General features: G+C 37.6%; 1 non-coding gene across 1 annotated transcript; it reads right to left on the reverse strand.

The window, feature by feature from the left end:
• Nucleotides 1-1,732: 1,732 nt before the first annotated feature.
• LOC125103434 (small nucleolar RNA SNORA72) lies at nucleotides 1,733-1,860 on the reverse strand. Its single transcript, XR_007128420.1, has one exon. It is a non-coding gene; the product is annotated as a small nucleolar RNA SNORA72 (small nucleolar RNA).
• Between the last annotated feature and the right edge of the window lie 15,171 nt (nucleotides 1,861-17,031).

Raw genomic sequence — 17,031 nt, forward strand, 5'->3', positions numbered from 1 at the left:
AATTATAAGGAAATAATAGGCCAATTTAGAAAGAACATAAGATTATTTTGCTCAGTTATTGCAGTTGAAAAGATAAGAAAATGAGGCTCAGAGAAACTGAAAATTGTGTCATAAGTTTTTTTTGTAATGTGAGTTAGATGTGAAATCCTGATTTCTTGAATGCTATTCCTGCATTCAAGCTCTCTCAAATATATTTGGTATCTTCTGTAATGGAAGCGTTCATAACCAAACCTACCTATTTTGTAATACATACAAACTTTTTTCTAAACTAGAAAAATGTCTTTAATTATAAATTGTCATTTGTAATGAAGTAGCAGTAAACATTCAAAATATGACCACTTTCCTCTATCAAAAAAGAAATTCTAAATATTGAGTAACTGAACAACCAATAAAACTCCAGTTCATTATGTCTTTGCTCTCCAAATTACAGCCACAACCTTAGATGAACATCAGACAAACTAAAATCAGGTAATGTTAGCTTGAAACAAACCAGTTCCCTCACTTGTCAAAGTGGAACTTTGACCTACCCATAGTTGTTATATAGCTATTAAGGGGTAGAGTTTTCTGACTCTAGGTTTATTAAATACTTGAATTTCTGGATAGGTTATTGAAGGTATCCTCATCTCCCATGTCTCAGTCATCTACCACCAAAAACTGCCTTTGCGAATTGATTAATTCTAAAATGGAAAAGACAGTGTTATTTCTGACATATTTGCAGCTTCCCTTAGAGCCCCACACAGACTGTATAGGGTACCCACTACTAGCACTATTCAACTCTGTAAATCAAGATGTATCTGAATCACTGGTTTCCCTAAATTCATTCTGCTGAATGTTCCAAAGGATATTAACTGATGTGGGTAAAGGGTTTTATGGAACATACTTGGGAGAGGTAATATGCAGTTTCCCCAAATTCTAAACAATGAACATACTTCACTGTGTATCTTTTAGGACTAAAACACGCTGGGCAACTTATTGATGACCTGGGATTATTCAAATGTCCAAGTACATTTCTTCTACACCAACCACTACACACATTTAGGAAAAATCCTTCTTCTTTAAAGTTCTGTAGAACTTTTCTCAGCCTTTGATGAAACTTTGCATGGGAGGGGGGAACGTATTTCCTTTCATTTAATCCTCTTTGCTACAAATTTGGTAGATACACTTTTGGTTAAATTTTGGGTATTGAAACTTGCTTTCTCTCAAACATTTTAAAATACCAAATGTCAACAATGTTCTGAGACTAGAATGATGAAAATTAAATCTCTTCAAAACCTAGTACAGGAAAGGAACTAAGTCCACTCCCTTTAAAAAAAACGGGAACATGGAACCTGGGACACGTGGTTCTTAGCCCAGAAGATTTGCTACCACATCCAGCTGCCTCGTCCTCTCCAATCCCATCTTCAGGAGAGTGTCCTGGAACCAAAGCTATAAGAGAATAACTGAAGTGAATACAGTGTTTTAAAACATACGCTCACTAGTTATTTTAAAAAATTTTGCACAATTTTCTCTTCACCAGTCTGCTCTGGCATGCTTCTAATGACATTAGAATCACTTAGAAAATAAAACACAATCATTTCACAATTCAGTAAATGGAAACGTTATCATCAAATTAGCAGTGGTTATCTTCAAAAGATATTACACTAGCTGTGCTATCATTTCTCAGGGTAGATCGAAAATACCAAGAGCCATAGACCCTTCCCACATGAGATGCATCATATAAATCAGGACTTGATTGTATCACCAGCAGTTGATAAAATCAGACCTAGGGAAAGAATTAGGTCTGGGAACACATGCATGGTCTTAATATAGCAAACATTGAACTGATTGTCACAAAATCAGAACAGCAAGAATAATTTGCAGTATTTATCAATTAATTAAAAATTCATAAGTTCAAAACTTAATATGATGTGTTATTTGTAGGCATTTCTATAAAAAAAGAAGTTCTAAGAGATTAAACTCATTTGAAAAAGTTGCATATTATAAAATGATTTATTTTGCATAATAAATTTTAATTATAAACATTTCCATAGATGTTTTCCTATGTATTTTTCACAAAAGAAAAATATGAATGTGAAGTGGGTGGCTTGAACTGCACTTCACAGATAAGAATTCTGAAGCTCTGAATTGAAATCAGGACAGGATCTCAGGCCAGGGCTCCTGACTCCACACCAGAGCTCTTTGCCTTGTCTCACAGCTTGCTCTTTAATGATTAATTGACCGACCTTTCCTACCTCCGGTACTCATTTCTTAATTTCATTCCAGTTCAGGAAATAAAAATGAGAACTTTTAAAAACCAAAGACATAGTAGTAGGGAATTTGCAAAACAGTTTTGCAACCGAGAAAATACCCATAGAAAGAAGAGAATCCTGGTAGTTAGGATTCAAGAGGCAGTGACATCCTGAAGCCAGTTCATATAAGCTTGAAAGAGTCTATTGTTAATTTGCAGCAATTTTGCTCTTTGTTAAATAGCCATTATTAAAAATTAAATTATATAAACTTGTAATTGAACATTATGTTAAAAACAAAGGTAATATTTGACTTGTTGCTTCCTAGTTATTTACTACAATTTACTGTTATCTAAGCTTTTGATGTTATTTACATCTATGGTGGCTGTGCGGTAGAAATACTATGTCTCTTACCTGCTTTTCCCAGCTCTGCCTTGGTAGTTAAGAACCAACCATGATGGAAGTATTTAGACCATGAAAATCACAAATGCTACAATTATTGTTTTGTTCATTATCTGGGCTTAAAAAATGGAGAAAAATATTAATAATGCAGATTAAATTGAAAATTTTCTTGTGTCTGTAGCTGTTAGATTGTGAATGGCTCATAAAATGGAGAAAATATTTGTCTAGTATATGAAACCACTATCTGATTCAACAAAGAAATTGTTCATGTCAGTGAAAATTGAATGAAGTCTGACAAACGTACTTGCTGTTTTACTTTAGACTCACTCTGTAATATAAAAGAAAATATCAACTAACATTTATGTCAGAACTCCACTTATTTGTCAATGACACGAGAGACTTCTTTTTGGAGTGGGATCATAATCGAGCACTATACATAGTCTAACTTTGTGGCACTGTTGTTGGGGATAGAATGAAAGGAGAAGCTGACAATAGATTTTATAAGAACCAAGTTATACCGAAGTCCTTGGTAGGGAATTTACAGTGATGGTTATTACATATTTATCATTATTTATAAATTGGGTGTTAGTGTTCTTAAAGCAGTACATTTTATATTAATTTTTTTTTTCCCTTGGAGAACTAGTTGTTAAGCACTTAGCATACCACAGGATGGAGGGCATGCTTTGTTGGAAGATGAGCACTCTGCAGATGAAAGGGATACCAGAGAAATCTATGCTTGTTCCTTTGTAATTCTCTTTGAACAAGAGCTCTAATTGTGTATAATGATGCCAGTTTTATGTAATAGGCCTCTGTGACCTTTTCCTATATTGTACAGGGAGGGACTCTTTTCTACCTGTGAGGTGTCATCTTCAAATGCCAGAATGTATTTTCATTGTAAAAAGTTACTAACGTCCATAGACAAATGGAAGACAAAAAAATAAGAACAAAAAACCCCTCTTAACAGTATCTTTTATTTCACTTTTCTACTACTCAGTACCATACAATGATGTTATCTTCTGGAACTAAGACCCTCAGCTCTGGTATTTTATCTTTGGTCCTATGGGGCTTCACTCCGTTGATGTGACTTCTCCAGAATTAGTCATAATTTACCTGTCTTTCATTCTATCCCCCGGGGTCCCATGTTATATTATGCTACTGTAATGATAATCACCAAGGAATTTCTGCCATCCTTTCTCCAAGTAATATATGTTCACATTTACACATATTTGTTTTCTGGTCATGATTTAACCCCTATTGATAGCTCAAGGGTTGGGATTCTAAGCATGTGGCATAATGGTAGTGGTGGAGAAAATTCAGTAAATAATTGTGGATTTATTGATAGGATGTCCTTATAGACTCCTTCAATTATATCTCTTCCAACTTCTGTACTGGAGACCAAATTAGTCATATGAATTTTGAATTAAAATTAATTTATATGAAATCCGAAATTGCAGGTTGGTCATATACTAGTTTCCTGGTAAAGCTATCTTGAGCTTTAGGGCTGGCTTGCTTCGTCATTCATATATGCCCCGTTGGCTTTTATTTGGGGTTTAACTTGTACTGTAGTTAATCATACTTAAGTTCCATTTGTAAAGGCCTTGATGAGACAGCAGAAATGTCAAAAGAGAAGAAGAAATCATGAGATGCCATGGTCTTTTGACTTCCAGTTGAAGAGTGGAGGTTAGTTATAGGTCAAAGTGAGTGAAGGGATGTTCTGTTGTCACAAGAGGCTTGCTAGGGTAAAACAGGGGAATCTTACAGAGAATATATTATTCCTTATAAACCTTCTGTGGCTACAGTCTGATTTAAATAGGAACATCAGGGGGTTATATATATTTAATACACGAAATAGTTGACTGAATATGAGCATCACAGAGAGAGGTGGGTGAAGGAAAATACTTTGTAATTAGGCAGGCTGGCTTCCAACCCTAGCTCTGCCCACTCAGAAAACTTAATCTCTCTTAATTTCAATTTTATTATTTGTAAAGCTAGAGATTATTTATAATGCACCCACTTCATTGGGCTGCTTTAAATATTAAATATGATAATAAACATAAAATTCTTAGCAAAATTTCCACTCACAGATGTTGATGGAAACATTTTGCAAGGAATATTTCCATGATGTAAAAACCTTATTGAGAAGGCAAGGTGGGGAAGTGTTTCCCTTTAGGAAACCTCTTATTTCATGGACTACGTGATGACTTTCCCTGTTATTATTCTGAAATGGTGCTACTTCCTAAAAATATTTTAATAAACTACAAAGAGAGTTTGCTACTTTAAAAGTGATTTGTCCAGTTTTTGAAGGATTGCTCAAATATGTGTAGTCTATGCAAATTGTGAAGGTTAAGTTACATTGGGAATTCTTTTTTTTGTTACAGATCATGAAGATCTAAGGACAGTGTGTCATACCATGGGGGAGGTTATGGACCACAGAAGCATGGTCTGCTCTCCTGGTGCTTTTAATTCCAAATCCAGCATAATGGTTTTCGTTTTGTATACATGTTCTCTGTGAATTTAAACTTTTACCTGATTAAATGTTATTCATAGTAGTTTCTAGGTGTATTCTGTGGCGACTCCTGAAAGATGTCTCTCCCTTTTATTTGAAGTAATTTTTCTGTATTATCAACAGTTCACACAAACATCAATCTTTTTCAGAATTTATATTTTAATCTCTCTTATATTAACAAACTGTAAATGAGAAGTGAGTGCAAAGACTAAGACTATTAGGCTTCACATACCTGGACAGGTGAATGCCCTCCACCTACTCCCGCCCCACTGGGACATTATTTCTGTAGTTTGCTCCTTGGAGTCTGAAGAGATCTGCTATTACAGAGGGTCACTGTGAGGTCCAAGTAGTTATGAAAAGGCTGCTTTTGGAGATTTATGAGGCACACTAGCATATTAAAATCTCTGAAGAGTCCTGCAGTAGAGCAAATTATTTGATCCATTGTTTTCTCTTTTGTTGCGTAATACCTAAACCTAGTATCTTTGTGTTTGATGAAATGTATTTTAGGAAACTTTGCTCTGGATTATAATCCTTCAGTCAGAGGCAAGAAAAAAAACCTGAAATCGCATTTAACAAAGTTCTTAGAATTGATTCAGAATGAGAAGAATTGGGTTTAGCTTTTATTGCTACCATTTTACAGCTAGATAACATTGGGCAAGTTATTTCATTTCTCTACACCTCAGATTCCTTTTCTGTAATAGCATAAAATACCCAATACATATCTCCATGTTTTCATAAATATTATATAAACTAGTATCAGTGAAAATGATATATAAAGCCAATGGCTGATATTTACTGACTCTAATACTTCTTTCATAGATTGATTGGGCCTTACTTAACATACACATGTTAATGAGCTTAAATCTCCAGTGTCTCAGCCCATGATCAATTAGAATTAGAAAAAACAGCTAAAAGGTAGTGAGGCAGTTAGAGAATAGAGACAGTAAGAGCAGCAACCCCAGAACTGAAGAGCAGACTCGTTATATTGATACGTGGCAAGTAGTCATTGGTTATAGTTCATCAAGAACTACTTAAATGATGATAGGAGGCTTCCATTTAAAAATGGACGGAGCATAATATTTTAGGGAAATACCACCAATGTTCCTTTAGATCAAGATATCTTTTTTTTTTTTAAGATTTTATTTATTTATTTGACAGACAGATCACAAGTAGGCAGAGAGGCAGGCAGAGAGAGAGGAGGAAGCAGGCTCCCCGCTGAGCAGAGAGCCCGATGTGGGGCTCGATCCCAGGACCCTGAGATCATGACCTGAGCTGAAGGCAGAGACTTTAACCCACTGAGCCACCCAGGCGCCCCAAGATATCTTTCTTATACATATTTGAACATCTGCCTTTTGTACTAAGGTCAGGACATAGTGAGATCTCTAAATTTCTGCTTAATATTTTCAATGTTAGTTGACTGGTACTTTAGAGTAAATTTTTTCTTTAAAAATTCTAGATTAACAGTGTTGTACTCCTCTTTGAAAAAATAATACTGTCAAATTAAAATCTGTTTTTTAAATAAGACTTTATTTCTTTATTTGAGAGAGAGAGAGAGAAAGAGCAAGACAGAGCATAAACAGGGGGAGGGGCAAAGGGAAAGGGAGAGGCAGACTTCCTGGCAGAACAGGGAACCCAATAGATTCCAGGACCCTGGGATCATGACCTGAGCTGAAGGTAGATGCTTAACTGACTGAGCCACCCAGGCACCCCTAATATCTAATTTTATATAGGTTACAAGTAGAATATAATATATAACATACATATTTATTAACAATGAAAGTATAACATTTATTTATATATTATTATATATATTATTATATTTATTTAAATGGAATATATTTGTGTTATCTTATTGAGAGAAAAGAGCAGTCTCTCAAATTATATAAAGACATATGTTTGTAAAAATATATACACAAATAAAAAGAATTGGCCAAAAACTTAGTGTTGATTTTGTCTAGATAGTGAAATTATGGTTAGTTCTTATCTGATTATATTTGCTTATCTTTATGTTCCAGTTTTTCTGCCATCCATGTAGAATCCAGTGTGGAGCACTTCTTACCAACATAACTAAAAATAAAATCTTTACACTTATATTTTTTATTATCTTAGACCATTTGGGCTCCAGTAAAAAGGATACTATGGACTGGATAGCTTATTAGCAACAGAAGTGTATTTCTCACTGTTCTGAATGCTAATAAGTCCAAGGTCAAGGGATTGACAGATTCCAGGTCTGTGGGGTCCCACCCTCTGTTTTATAGATGGCACCTTCTCACTGTCTCCTCACATGGTGGATGAGGGATTAGTTAGAGATCTCTGTGGGGTCTCTTTTAAAGAACACTAATCCCTAGGGGTCCCTGGGTGGCTCACTCAGTTTTTTGGTTGCTCAGTCTTTTCAGGCCCTCTGCCTGCTCACCTCCCTGATTATCATAGTTTCTGAGGAGACAGAGGACTGTTTTTCTTCCAGTCAATCAAATTCTTAACCCAAACTGGATTTTCTAAAAGATGAAACATATATATCAATGAAAATCTGAAACCCAAAGCCTTAACAGCCCATGGACTCTTCAAAAAGTTTATAACTCCTTTTTTAGATAGTTAAGCAAAATAAATAAATGAAAGTGAGTCAGAAGGACCTTGTAAAAACTGAACAGTTTTGTAGATTGTCTTTCAGCTGGGGTCTCTAAGCAAACATGGCTCTAAGCTTTTTAATGATTATTCAGTATTGATGCCATGCCATTAGTGACATAGAAGGGATAGAAAATGTTCTTAGTATACCGTCTCTTACAGATCTTAAAAGGTACCAAGAAGGACTCCTCAAATATTACCTGGGAGATAAAACCTTGAAAGCCTAACCTGTGAATGTAATCCATCTGGGATAGCACTTACCTCCAGGTAAGAGATAAATGACATAGCCAATAATACAACCCAGTTCTTGAGAAATTTTATTATTCGCCTTTATTTAAACTTTCTTTTGTCAGAGACAACAAGATCATAGGCTAAAAGTTACTTTCTCATAGCTCTTCCATAGCACTGTGCTATTGGTCATTGTGTTTATAGTTAATGAGGAGAGTGAGGAAGACTCTCGAATTAATATCATGTCAGATTATTAATTCCTTTAAAACTCTTGTGACTTTCTGCCCTTAAAAAATTAATGAATTATTCATGTTTCAGTGGAATGAAGCAGTAAGGCTAGTAGGCTAGTTATTGGTCACATGTGGAAGGATGACTATTCACTGAAAGCCTTGTATTTCAAAAGCTAGGTAGTTTCCAAATGTATGCAAATTATATGATTGAATAGTTTTAAAATAGATCTATTGATGCCTTTTTATTGATTATCAAAGGGGGATAGTCTTAGGCTTCTATGCAGAGGTTTCTATTTCTCTTATTCTCTTTTATTTGTGTTTTGCTGATTAGCCAGATAAACTTGGATTTGTAGCAGTAATCTTGGCCAGAGATGGCCAAAAGGATGCATAGTCCATATAGATTCTCCTTTTATTCCTTTCCCTAGCTCACTTGCTTTGCTTTTCTGGTGCTTTTGTTGTTAGCTCCTTTTTTTTTTTTTTCCCTGTTTTTTATTAATTTTTGTTCTCTGACCCCCTACTCACGTTCCTTTTATTTTCTCAAGTGTTTCTTCTATGTCTTCTTACTCTCTCCATTGCTTTTTGCCATCATGGTTCTCATCTTCCCCCCTTGTCGGCCTCAAATTCATGTTTGTTCACCATCTCCTCCTGGCAGTGCCTGGTAGTTCCCCCTTCTCTCTCATTATTGTTTCTTTTTGGTTCATTCTCTCTCTGCCGTCTGACCCCCAAGGAGCTACTGCTGCACTCTCATCTCTGCGCAAACTGAGACTCATTTAGATTTGTCTGGGACTGGCAGAAGAGGAGAATCTTATCTAGGGCAGGGGACATGGCAGCGAGTGTCTCTTATGTCCTGCTTAGCTGAGATCTGGCATCTTGACAGAATCAGAAATCAGTCAGTGTTTAGGAGAGGTGGATTTCAATTGCAGGGTAAGGGCACTGTGTGTGGCCTGCCATGCTGGATGCCAGGAAATGGACATGGAGCACTTCTTTAGGTCCTGGGCTGATTGGTGTATTTCAGTGCTGAACACTTCCATGCTGATTATACCAGGGCAGACTTGGAGTCCCTGGCCACTCCATCATTCAGCTTATGCCCTATATTCCTTCTAAATGAATTTACACAACTTGCTGCCTTAATCTCCCCCCTCTTGAAAACTCCTCTGAAACTCCAGTCACTGCTTTTGAAACCTCTACTCCTTAGCACTCCTTTATTGCCACTGAATAAAAGCCTGTTCCAACTTTTCTTCTTTTTCTCCTCATACTTTACCTTATATTTATTGATGTTTTCTCCCAAAGTGTCCTCATTTTTTGAGAGACTCAGTCTAGCTTCTAGAAGGATTTACCTCAGTTGGAACAGCCCCATCCATAATCCCCAAATTTTCTGTGCCCTTGGTAAAGCTCAGCTTTATTTTACGCTTTCCCTACATATTAATTTTAATCTCATCTTCCCTTCTCTCTAATATTATCAGCTCTATGCATAAGCTTTACACCCACCTTGCCTATGTCTAGTAAACATTAATTTTTAAGGAGGATATAATTTTGCTCTAAAATTTTTATGATTAAAGCAGTCTTAGTGATTCTACTGATGTGTATAAATAAAAGTACTACAAAAGGCAGTTCTTAGAAGAATTTTATAATATTATATTAAATTTTTAAGGAGTAAGTAGTCTCATCCATGCACTTTTCCCACAAAAAGTACAAGGACAAAATGCATTCTTTGGTTGTTAGGGTCTCTATCCCAAGTCTTGAAGTTCAGTTCTCCTCTTAAGTGCTTTAAGTGAGTATGGTCTGTTGGTAGAACATACAATAGTCCCTGTGGTTTGGACCATTCACCTCTTTCTAGGAGATGTCAAGGGCTCTTTTATATTTTTAAATGCCTTTTGTTTTGTGCCTATTGTATAATTTCCCAGATTGGTTTTTGGGCACTATTTTTAAAGTCAAAATCAACTGGCTACTTCAAGTACTCTAATGAATAGTTGCTAGGAGAAACTGATGCATTGTACCCTTAAAAGACATTTAAGCAGACATGTTTCCTCTAATACCCATGTTCTTTTCAGAGAGCATGTTCGAACAACCACTGCTGAATGGGCAGCCACCCATGTGATACACACTTCAAACCGGCCACAACTTGAAATCAGTGGTCTGTGTGACCATCAGGTTTTTTCTCTTAGAAATCTGGAATTGGGATTCTCCGTAGTCAGCATTTAAATTTACAAAGAATGTTAAGCCAGAACAGGGAGTAGCGATCTTTGACTGACTTGTAAATGGGTTGATAAATCTGGACAACACAGAGGGAAGGTAATAGAGACATGAAGACAGAAGCAGAAAAAAGAGTTGGTGGTATAGGAGACAGAGACCAAAAGCAGGCAGTGACAGACACAGAGAGACAGACACACATATACGGAAATAGAGGCAGAAACATCTGTCATTTAGGGGGAGAGACAAGAAAAGAGAGAGGGAAGCAGAGAGAGATACACCCACATGGAATAGCTATTCCAGATCCTGTTCTCCAATTCCTGATCCCACCCTCACCATGAGGACAGAGGTGGAGCCTCTAGTGCTGAAGTGGGTTGAGTTGGTTCTATTCCTTGTAGCCAAAAGATTCCAGCATAAGTAGAGCCTATCTCTAGTCTATGCATGTGTAATTCAGAATACCTCGCCTCATGACAGTTCTACGTTCCTCCTGTGAATTTAAGGGTTCATGAGTTCTGTCTCTGTATTTAGTAAGTTGCCAAGTTCATTAGTGGTCATTATCAATAGAAAATCCACAATGAGGACTTTTTTACTGAATGATATCAAAACATTGCTGCCAACTTTATAATTTGAAGTGCTTTATTTAATTCATTGGTTAATCAAAATAATACATCAGTGTTTAAAAATAAGTAACACTAACCATGACAAAGATTCAAATGATGGCCTGTCATGTTCTAAATGACCTGTGTAAAACATATCTTTTCCTTGAAAACCTTACTGACTCATTTTATATTAAAAATATAAACTGAATAAACAAATAATTATGTGTCATATTGTCACACTAATGTTCTAAATTACAACTTGATTGGCTTTGTAGTTTTGCTATCTTTTAACTTATAAAATTATTTAGATATTTTAGCTCTGTAAGAATATAAACATAAGAACTTTATACCTGGGGCACCTGGGTGGCTCAGTGGGTTAAAGTCTCTGCCTTCGGCTCAGGTCATGATCCCAGGGTCCTGGGATCGAGCCCCGCATCGGGCTCTCTGCTCAGTGGGGAGCCTGCTTCCCTTCCTCTCTCTCTGCCTGCCTCTCTGCCTACTTGTGATCTCTGTTTGTCAAATAAATAAATAAAATCTTTAAAAAAAGAACTTTATACCTATTTTTATGTAAGTACACATATAGATAATATTAGGTAAATAATATTGAGTTGTCTAATTTTTTTTCCCTTCAAAGAAGTTCCATGCATGGTTTCAGTTTGAGAAACTTTTAATTAGGTGGTAGTTTTTAAAATGGGAGTTTGTTCTAAATTCACTTTTACTTTGTCAGTTCTTTGGGTAACATTCCTAAAGTTATCCAGTTGTACTTAATATTTACTTATCCTGCAATGGGCTTCCTTAAGGGTTAAATACATTTATTTTGGACAGTTTAGGGGAATTTCTCCCGCTCACTGCCCTCCTCCCTGTTGCCCCTTTCTGCATTTTCTTTAGTAGATGCAGTCTTTTCTCTGAAAACCAAGAAGTAGGTGGTTAGTTCTCCTGCTTTCAACACTGTATCAGGGAGGCCAAGCCTGCAGTGTGAAGATAGGAAGTTAAGTAATTTCTGTTTATGGTTAGTCTGCCTGCTGGTCAGTCCCCCTAGAGAAATTGCCCTATGGTTCATAGGGGTACCCAGTGCAAATAACCTATCTCAGCTACAGGTAAAGCAAGTTGCTATTAGACCAAAGCATCATTTCTGTATTTGCAGTTCAGCATGCCTCTGTGACTTCACAGAAAAAGGATGCAAGCAGTATAAGTAACATGAGAAATCATCACAGAGAATTTAGAAAGAGCGACAAGCAGTATTCTCCCTTAACATCCTTCCCAAGTCCCCATATAAATTTTAACTTAGAAATAAAGAGACACATATTTTGAGGTGAACTAAAAATAGGCCCACTTCCCTATGGGTCCTAGGAAAGTTCACCTTCACAGCTTGTCCCTGTGTCAGTATAGTTCTCTAGAGACACAGAACAGAACCGACCAGTTAGTATATGTGTATATATATGTGACTGTGGATTGGCAAGTCGGAAATCTGAAAGGCAGGCAGCAGGCTGGAAACTGTCAGGAGGAACTGATACTGCTGTAGTCTTGAGGCAGAGTTTCTTCTTCAGCGACATCTCAGTTTTGCTCTAAGTCCTTTCCACTGATTGAGTGAGGTCCACCCACATAATCAAGGATAATTTTCTTTACTTAAAGTCAGCTAATTGTAGTTGTTCATTTGATCTAAAAAACACCTCCCCAGGAACACCTAAATTGTGTTTGTTTGGATACCTGAGTACTGAAGCCTAGCCAAGCTGACAGAAAAAAACTAACCATCGGAGTCCCTAAATCTTTTCAGAATCGTATATATGCTGACTGGCAGGACCCCAGATTTCCTCTTCTAAAATGCCCACAGAATCCCCAAGAGGGGAATATCTGATTCACATTTATTTAAACTGCTATACCCAGCTGTTTTCATCTCTTGGTGGCTCATAGCCTCCATGCCACAGCTGTTTTCAAGTATCTTATGCTTTAATGAAATTCCTGACCCTCTGCTCAGGCTGTCCTTCCAGTGGTGCTGTGGCCTTGATCTTTGGGACCTCCCTTCCCCACAGCCCATTCTGTATTCTCCTACTTCTGCCACTGCTTTGGCTGGTTGGATGCTTTACCCAGTTGGGGTAACTCTAACCTCTATTCTCATAGAATTGAACCTTTCATAGCCACCTTTATTGAATTTCTGAAGATTACCATGAAAATTTATAATGGGAGTAATAGCCACTCTGGTGAATCTATTGGACTGCCCCCATATCCCTTCTTGTTCTTATTCAGTAGCAACAACACAATCCCCCTTGGCAATTGGGATAGATTACCTTAACTATATTACATGTTCCATCTCTACATGTCGAGTCAGTGGCATAAGAGTCCTTAAGTCATAGGAAGAATTGACTTTCAATATAATAGAATTGTGACTCCATTTCCAGTTGGAAGCATCATTCTCTGAGGAGCTTGTAATTTCAATTTTATGGAACCCAATGGTATAAAATAGGGAAAAAAAAAATTCTTAACACAGAGATTTCAGGTTTTGTATTGAAGGACTACTCCCACTTCCATCCTTTGCTTCCTAGACCTGAGCATGGAGTAGAATGGGGGGACAGTATCATATATTGGTCACTGGTTTACAGGACCATAATGCCACCATCCTCAGCTGATGCCAGAGCTGAGCCTTCATTGCACCATCTGCTTTTAGATGATGGCACATGTGGTAAGGCCAGTGAATTCCATAAACATAAGCCCATTACTGCTTTCCTTTCTTTTTAAAGTAAGTTGCTTGGTTGAGGGTGATGTTTTATGGTATGTCAGTGAAAAAGGCATAGATGAGAGTATATATAGATTCCTACATTCACAATAACGAAGTGCTACCAACTGGGTAGCTTAAAACAACAAAACTTCCTTCTTGCACAGTCCTGGAGGCCAGAAATCTGAATTCCAAATATCAGTAGGGCCACAGTCTCTCCAGGATCTAGGGGAGAATCAGTTTCATGCTGTTCCATGAAAAGGAGGTATATACAAAATGGTCTCCAAGGCTGATGGATCTCTTAAGACTGACGGAAATGACTAACCAGTACAACTTGATGAGAAAAGGTTTAAGGGGACCTGTGGACAGAGCTGTCTCAGGTGCCAGCAAGACCAGTAGATCTCCACAGCCCCACCTCCTGTAAGACCGCTTTTATAGTCCCAGAGGTGGGTAATACATGCTTGGAACCACCCCTGGGAGGCCACTGTAGGCAGACCACCTGGGAGGAAATGTTTGAGAATGAGTCATATCTCCAGAATAGATCAAAGGTGTTAGCCCCCAAGGGTGTATTTAAAGGTGTGTTTAAAAAATATGGGAGTGCAGGGGTGCCTGGGTGGCTCAGTAAGTTAAGCATCTGCCTTCAGCTGAGGTCATGATCCCAGGGCCCTGGGATAGGGCCCCGTATTGGGCTCCTTGTTCAGAACAGAGTCTGCTTCTTCCTCTCCCTCTCCCTCTGCTTGTGCTTTCTCTATCTTTGTCTCTCTCAAATAAAAGAAATCTTTAAAAAAAAAATGTGGGAGTGACAGGCTACGCTCAAGAAGGCTTCAGGTCACAGAAGTGTCCTTGTGGCAGATTTGTCCAAGATGGCATTAGTCTATTTCATACACATTCTCTTAGCTTCTGGTATTTCGGGAAATTCTTGGCATTTCTTAACTACTAGCTTATCTCTGCCTCTGTTGTCATATGACACTCCCCAGTGTTCTCATATCCTTTTCTTATAAGGATATCAATCATTTTGGATTAAGAGCCTATCCTATTCCAGTACGACTTTATCTTTACTGATTACAACTTTGATGTTCCTTTTTCTAAATAAGGTTATATTCTGAGGTACTGGGTTTAAGACTTCAACGTTGTTTTTGAGGGACACAATTCAACTTACAAAGGTTGCTAGAAAAAAACATTGTGGACTGGAAGGCCAGTCCGTATCTAGGATAGGTATTTAGGTTCCTGAGGATGAAATATTTCCTCCATTTCCAAATAAAAAGGATCCAGTGTAAACAACATTCCATTGCGGAGCTGGCTGGTCCTCTTGGAGAAAAGTTACCATATCAGAGTTAATCACTGGCCTCTATAGTTGATAGGTTGGGCATCTAGCAATTATAATGGCCAGATTAGCCTTGAGAAGAGAAAGTCTTGTTACTGAACCCTATGTATAACCTCCAACCCTGCCACTATGGCCATTTTGAAAACACTGGATTGGCTGGATAAAGAAGCTAAATGGTATCTTCAGCACGAATCACCTGATTATTAGAAGACTCCTCTGCAATAGAAGTCCTCTTGGTGGGCTTTAAATAGGATATGAATATCCTAATATTTTGTGACAATTCCAAGAAATTTATCCACATACCTCTTCCCCAGAACTCCTCGTCACCAGTCCTCTAATACTGTTTTTTTAAAGTTTCTGATGGAATAAGCTTCTCAGTTTTTCCCAAGAGTCATTATGGATCCATATTGTAGAACATCTCTCTTTCCACACAAAGTAGAAAACCGTATATGCTACCTTAAAATCTGCCCCCGGGAATATTTTCCTTTAGGACTATCTTTCAGACTGCTACAGATGGGGCAGATGGCCACTTCTGGGTGGGGTCAACAGCCATCAAGCAGCAGATAATTTTTCCTCTTTGGCTAATAGTTATAGATAACTGCCCATGAGGCCACCATGAGGTATGGTTTAAGGAACTCTTGACACAGCAGTAGGGGTAGGTACTTTGAAGTCTGATTCTGTTCAGAGGGGTGATTTGAGTTTTTTGGACCTGTCCAGGCTTTTTCAGGTATATCCCAGTCCCACTTAATTATTCAGTGCTGCTGCATACATCTACTTTTAGGATTTAGTTGACCAAATAATACCCAATTTATGATAAGCAGCTCAGGTCATATAGTCCCCTGGCTGCTGCACTCAGGTGTTACTTGGTTGTATCACAGTCAGGTAGCAACCAGAAATAACTTTACAAATGGAAAATAGTAGTTTGTAGAAGAGAGTTTGGATTTGCCCCAGAATATTATGGTCTGTGCTATGTTTTTCCTATTGTGGCACACTGGAGGCTCCAAAGGACATTTCTATTTTTAAAAAAGTTCAAGTAACATTTAGATGTTTCTAGCTTACCAAGCCCAAGAGGTGGAGAAGCTTGCATCACAACTTGGAACTATTGCTAACTCTTTTTTTTTCCTCTGGGCAACAATTAAAATTGCTATCCTTGAGTATTAGTAAGAAGATGGGTTACAGCAGTGTTCCCAAATGCTGTAGTATGTTTCCTCTAAAATACAAATACTTATGCTAAATTTGGTGCCTCTCTCTTCAAAGTAGGAAATCCAAGGCACAATTAACTGTTGCTAACTTGAGAAGGGATACCTACACATGCTCTACACCAAAGGGATTACTAGTGGTAGTATCCCAAAGCTTTTTGAGGTTTATCTCCTACTCAGTAGCACACATGATTTTACTTAGATATCTAGGTGCTTGTGACATTCTGTTTAAGAGGTCCAGTTTGCATAAAGTCTTCAAATGTAACAGATAGAGTGATGTTTTCTGGGATTTCAACATGATAAAGACTCTTTTAGACTATATTATGACAGAGACCAGGAGAGTTGACATAGTCCTAAGGTAAGACATTGAAGGTATAATTCTAATCCTACTATTTAGATAAAGATGAACTCTTCCTCATTGTCTTTACAAATTCAGGTGGGGGAGAAAACCCCACAACAAATGAAAGCATTTCCTAGATCAGTAACTATACTCTGGGAGCCAGCACTTGTGTTGATTTGCTTTAGCAAGGGAACCACATCTGGATCAGCAGCTGTGGCTGGTGGCACCAGTAATTCAGGGTCATTTGAAATCATCCATTTGGCTTTTGTACCAGACAAACTGAAACATTAAAAGAAGATTGGGAAGGCATTACCATCCCTGCTTCTTTCAATGTTTGATAGTAGCACAAATTTCTGCAGTTTTTCCAGGGTTATTGCTTTCTTCCTCCTCTTTGACAGGGGAGATTCCAACAGTCTTACTTGGTTCTTCCCACCATAATAACATTTACTTCATGGG

The sequence above is a fragment of the Lutra lutra genome, chromosome 6 (genome assembly GCF_902655055.1).
Source record: "Lutra lutra chromosome 6, mLutLut1.2, whole genome shotgun sequence".
NCBI classification, from domain to species: domain Eukaryota; kingdom Metazoa; phylum Chordata; class Mammalia; order Carnivora; family Mustelidae; genus Lutra; species Lutra lutra.